Here is a 5,000-nt window from a genome sequence, read left to right as displayed (position 1 = left end):
GTAAAGGAAGAATAAAGGAAAGAAGGAGAAGAAAAAAGGGAGAAAAGGGAAGAAATGATCAAATGAAGATTTCATTACATTACAACTAACATATTAAGGACAATGAATAATGATAATGATAGTGATAATAACAAAGAATTCGATGATAGGAGGTGGAGAGAAGGAAAGCAAGAGGCGATAAAGGAGAGAAAGAAAATTACAGGTAAAAGCCCCCAAAGGAACCATCTGAAACGGCAGCCATTATCCTCATAAACGAAGAATTTCCTCTAAAAAGAAAAAAATAATAATAATAAAAAGAAAAGGAAATATATCTCACGGAACTCCTAACCTCTGAGACATTTGATTGGTCGATACAAATTTGCTACCTTTCTGCTGATTGGTTTTCTATGGTCATGATGCGCTAATATGGTTGGTCCCTCGGAGGCCACATGTCGTGACGTGATTGGATCCTTAATGTCTTAAAGGTCGCCTCTCATTGGCTCCTCGGGACCAAGGTACTCTGTGCTGATTGGTTCCTGAAAATTTGAACCCGTAATGTTGCTCTTTCGGGGAGGGAAATGGGAGAGACTTTTTTTTTCTTTATATTTTCGTTTTTCTTGTATATTTTTTCGTTTTTTTTTATGTGAAGAGTGGAAAATAATGAGTGAAAATGATAGGGGATTAACACTCGGGAATGGGAGTGATTTTATTTTGCCTTTGTACGTTTTTTTTCTGATAAGTGTATTGGTTTCTTCTTTTTTTTTTTAAGAGCGAAAGTGCTGGGTCATCGTACCCTTCTGAACCTTTTTCAAGTTCTTTTTATGTTGTTTTTTTCGCAGATAGTTGTACAGTTTATTTCACTGTCACAAAGCATCATCAGTTAAAGTGTAATACTCGCTTCGTCTTCTTTTTTTCATTTTTATTATCACTATTATTACTATTGTTATATCGTTACTAGAGTAAAGTTCATTCGAAAATACAGAAGGTTAGGAAAAAAAGGTATGTTTTCTAATTATTTTTTCTTTTACTCTTTTTTTTATCTCTTCTTTTCTTCTCTTTCTTTTCTTCTTCTTCTTTTTTACTCTCGTTCCTGAGTTTATCTTTATTAGCCTCTATCTTTATCTATTAATATTTGTTCTCTCTCTTCTGTTTTATCTCTCGTGTTTTTATTTTCCATCCCTCTTCTAATCCTTTTTCATTTCATTCTCCAGACTCGTTCTCCAAGATAAACAAAAGCACAATCATCATAACGTTTCGAGTCAAAGTAGATTCCTCATCAGGCGAAAAGACAAAGATTTTCCGCTTCGCTTTAATGGCTGAGAGAGATCTGGTCATGTTGCTCCTGTGTCTTCCTCTCTCAGCGTCTCTCTCTTGCTGCTCATGCTTGTTCTTGCTTTAATATCTATTTTCCTCTCTACTCCTTGTGCGTCATAAACTTTGCCTATTACTATTTTTTAATACTTTTTTCTTCTTCTTTTTTTCCTATCTCTCTCTCTCTCTCTCCCTCTCTCTCTCTCTCTCCCTCTCTCTCTCTATATATACATATATATATATATATATATATATATATATATATATATATATATATATATATATATATATACATATATATATATATGTATATCTGTGTGTGTGTGTGTGTGTGTGTGTGTGTGTGTGTGTGTGTATGAACCGTAACCGTATTCATGTTGACAAATGTATCATGTATTTCTGATGAAGATATAATCTAAACCAGTCAAATTCATATTGTGAAGATATTCATTCTCATTCATACAATATATATATATATATATATATATATATATATATATATAGATAGCTAGATAGATAGATAGATAGATATCCCTCCAACCGTTTGCCCCTCCCTCTCTCTCTTTCTCTCTTTTTCCCCTTCTCCCTCTCTCTTTCTCTTTCATTCCATCCCTTTGCATCCTTCTTCTTATATCTAGTCTTCCTTTCTCTACCTTCGTCTTCCTTAAATTCTGACAATTATCCAATCTCTTCTCTCTCTTCTCCGTTCCCCATTTCCCTCAATCTATTTACCTGATTTCTTATCTCCCAAACTTCGTCCTTTGCCATTCTTCCCCTGACTTCTCCTTCTTTCTTATTCCCTCTCTATCCTAGCCATATTGTCCTTATTCTTGTCATCTCTTTCTCTCTGTTTCTCTGCCAAAGTCTATCCCGTAATTTCCTTACTTTATTCTCTCTTCCCCTTCCTTCCTCTTACCAAAGGCTGTTCTTAAATTTCCTTTATATATATATATATATATATATATATATATATATATATATATATATATATATAGGTAGATAGATAGATAGAAAGATAGATAGATAGATAGAAAGATAGATACATATATATACATATATTTCTCTCTATGTCTGTCTGTCTCTCCATCTTCTCTCTCTCACTCTCTCTCTCTCTCTCTCTCTCTCTCTCTCTCTCTCTCTCTCTCTCTCTCTCATCTTACTTCTCCTCACGTTCTCTCTTCTTATTTCTCTCCTCTGTTTCTCCCTTCTCCCCTTCTTCATTGTCCTTTTCCCTTTCCTCGTCAGCCGAAAGATATGCAGAGCCATCCAGACACTTACCTCTCACAGTTTCTTCATTTCTTCTCCCTCTATTTTCCCCTCACTTCCTTCTCCCCTTTTCTTATTTCTCTCTTCCTCCTTCCTTTCTCTTTCAACCGAAGGACACACAAATCATTTAAAAAAAAGTCACACCTCACAGCTCCTCATTTCCTCCTTCTCTGTCTCTCATTCTCTTTACTTTCCCCTCTCTCATCTTCCTTTTCTTTCTCTCTCTGATCTTCCCTCTCCTCGTCACCTGAAGGACATGTCGATCCTTCCAAATACTCATATCTATCTGCTCTACCTTTATTTCTTCCTCCTCCTCCCTTTCTCATCTCCCTTCGTTCCTCTTCCCCTTTCCTCCTCCTCTTTTTCTCATCTCTCTTCGTTCCTCTTCCCTTTTCCTTCTCCTCCCTTTCTCATCTCCCTTCGTTCCTCTTCCCTTTTCCTCCTCCTCCCTTTCTCATCTCCCTTCGTTCCTCTTTCCTTTTCCTCCTCCTCCTTTTCTCCTCTCCCTTCGTTCCTCTTTCCTTTTCCTCCTCCTCCCTTTCTCCTCTCCCTTCGTTCCACTTCCCTTTTCCTTCCTTCCCCTCGCCATCCGAAGGACAGCAGAGCCTCCCTCCTCACAATTCCTCCTTCTTCCCTCTCCCATTTCTTCTCCTCTCCTTATCGCCCCTCCTTCTTCCCTCTTTCTCTCCCTCCTCCCCTCTTTTTCTCCCCGCCCCCCTCCCCGCCCCCCGCAGGACAGCGGAGCCTTCGAGAAGCCTCCGGCCAATCGCCAGGCGTCTCGCTGCTTCTCCTGCAGGAAGTTTTAACACGAGGCCGCTTCGGTATTCATGGCGGACTGGATTATAGCGAGTGTAAATATCCCTCATCAGCGAAGGCAGCGAATATTGAGGCGGTGGGGAGGCGGGGGGAGGGGGAGGGGAGGGCAGGGAGGGGAGAAGGAGGGAGGAGGGAAAGGGAGAGGCAGGGGAGATAGGGCAGGGAGGGGAGAGGCAGGGAGGGGAGAAGGAGGGAGGAGGGGAAGGGAGAGGCAGGGGAGATAGGGCGGGGAGGGGAGAGGAGGGGAGGGGAGAAGGAGGGAGGAGGGAAAGGGAGAGGCAGGGGAGATAGGCCGGGGAGGGGATAGGAGGGGAGGGAAGAAGAAGGGAAGGGAGGAGAGGAAGAGGGGGTGAGGAAGGGGAGGGGAGGGAGGGCTAAGAGGTAATAAGAGAAGATAGGAAAAGACATAGGAAAGAATGAGAAGAAGGGAGGAGTTTACAGCAGAGAGCGAGAAAGACGTTGAGACTGGTGGGGAGGGAAGGAGGGGGGAAGAGGGGACGAGGAGCCTCCGAAAAGGAGAGAAGAGAATGGAAGAAGAGAGAAGGTGAGTTACAGGAATAAGAAAGGGGTAGCTAGAATGGAGACATGCGAGAAGCCGCGAAGAAAAGAGAAAGTAGTGTGGAGACAGATGGAGAGGAAGACCTGGAGGTAGAAAGACTGGAGATAGGGAAAGAGAAAGAATGAATGGAAGTAAGAGAATAAAACAGATCAAAAGAATGAGAGGGAAATGTTGAGAGAAGTGATAGGATTAAGAAAGGAGGGAGGGGGGGGGGGTTAATGGCAGAAAAGGAGAAGGGAAAAAGTAAATGATGAAGAATAAGAAGTGGAGAAGAGTTTCGATAAAGAGAGAATGCAATATGGTGGCGGTGGGGAGAATGAGAAAGAGGAGAGGAAGGGAAATAGAAGAAAAGAGAAGAGAAAAAGGAAAAAGAAAAAAACAACATGGGCCTTTTTTTTAATAGATTTAACAAACTATGAATAGATTATAGAAAATTCAATTTGTGTTGGTTTACTATATATTGTATTACAAGTTTGATTATTTTGTTATATGTTCCTTAGTAACCTTAACCAACCTCAGTAAGTTTAATTAATCTGATTATTTTGTTATATGTTTCTTAGTAACCTATCGAGAAAAAATAGCATCAAGTAAGCTTTTGTTCGTAGCTAGTTTGTTATAAAGAGTTCCTTTACTAATAGCACCAAATGAGAATAAATCATAGGCTTTAGCACCTCGAAGCCAGATTTGCGATGAGCCTGTGTGGAGTGCGTTCGGGGAAGGCATAGCACGGTGTTGGTGAGTGTTTGTATGCCTCTTTTTCATTACTTGGTAAATAATAGGCGTCAATCAGTCAGTCAGACTATACAGTGATCTATAAGACCAATGTGGCGTTTGTTTGTCTATGTAATCATGTTAGGTAGGTTTAGAACTCCGAAGATGTGTAAATAGGCGAGTGGTGTGTTTACGGGATACGGCACGGTTAATTATGCTAAAAGCACGTATTTGTATGCTAAGAAGCTGGTTCAGGGATTTGGTACTGGTATACGGTATATTAGGGCAATGTAAAGTAATTACCATATAAGTAGCAAAACATTGAATATCGAGTTTATAATAGCCTTCACAGGGTACC

The sequence above is a fragment of the Penaeus chinensis genome, chromosome 22, assembly GCF_019202785.1.
Source record: "Penaeus chinensis breed Huanghai No. 1 chromosome 22, ASM1920278v2, whole genome shotgun sequence".
Taxonomy (NCBI): domain Eukaryota; kingdom Metazoa; phylum Arthropoda; class Malacostraca; order Decapoda; family Penaeidae; genus Penaeus; species Penaeus chinensis.
This window is presented reverse-complemented; position numbering follows the sequence as displayed.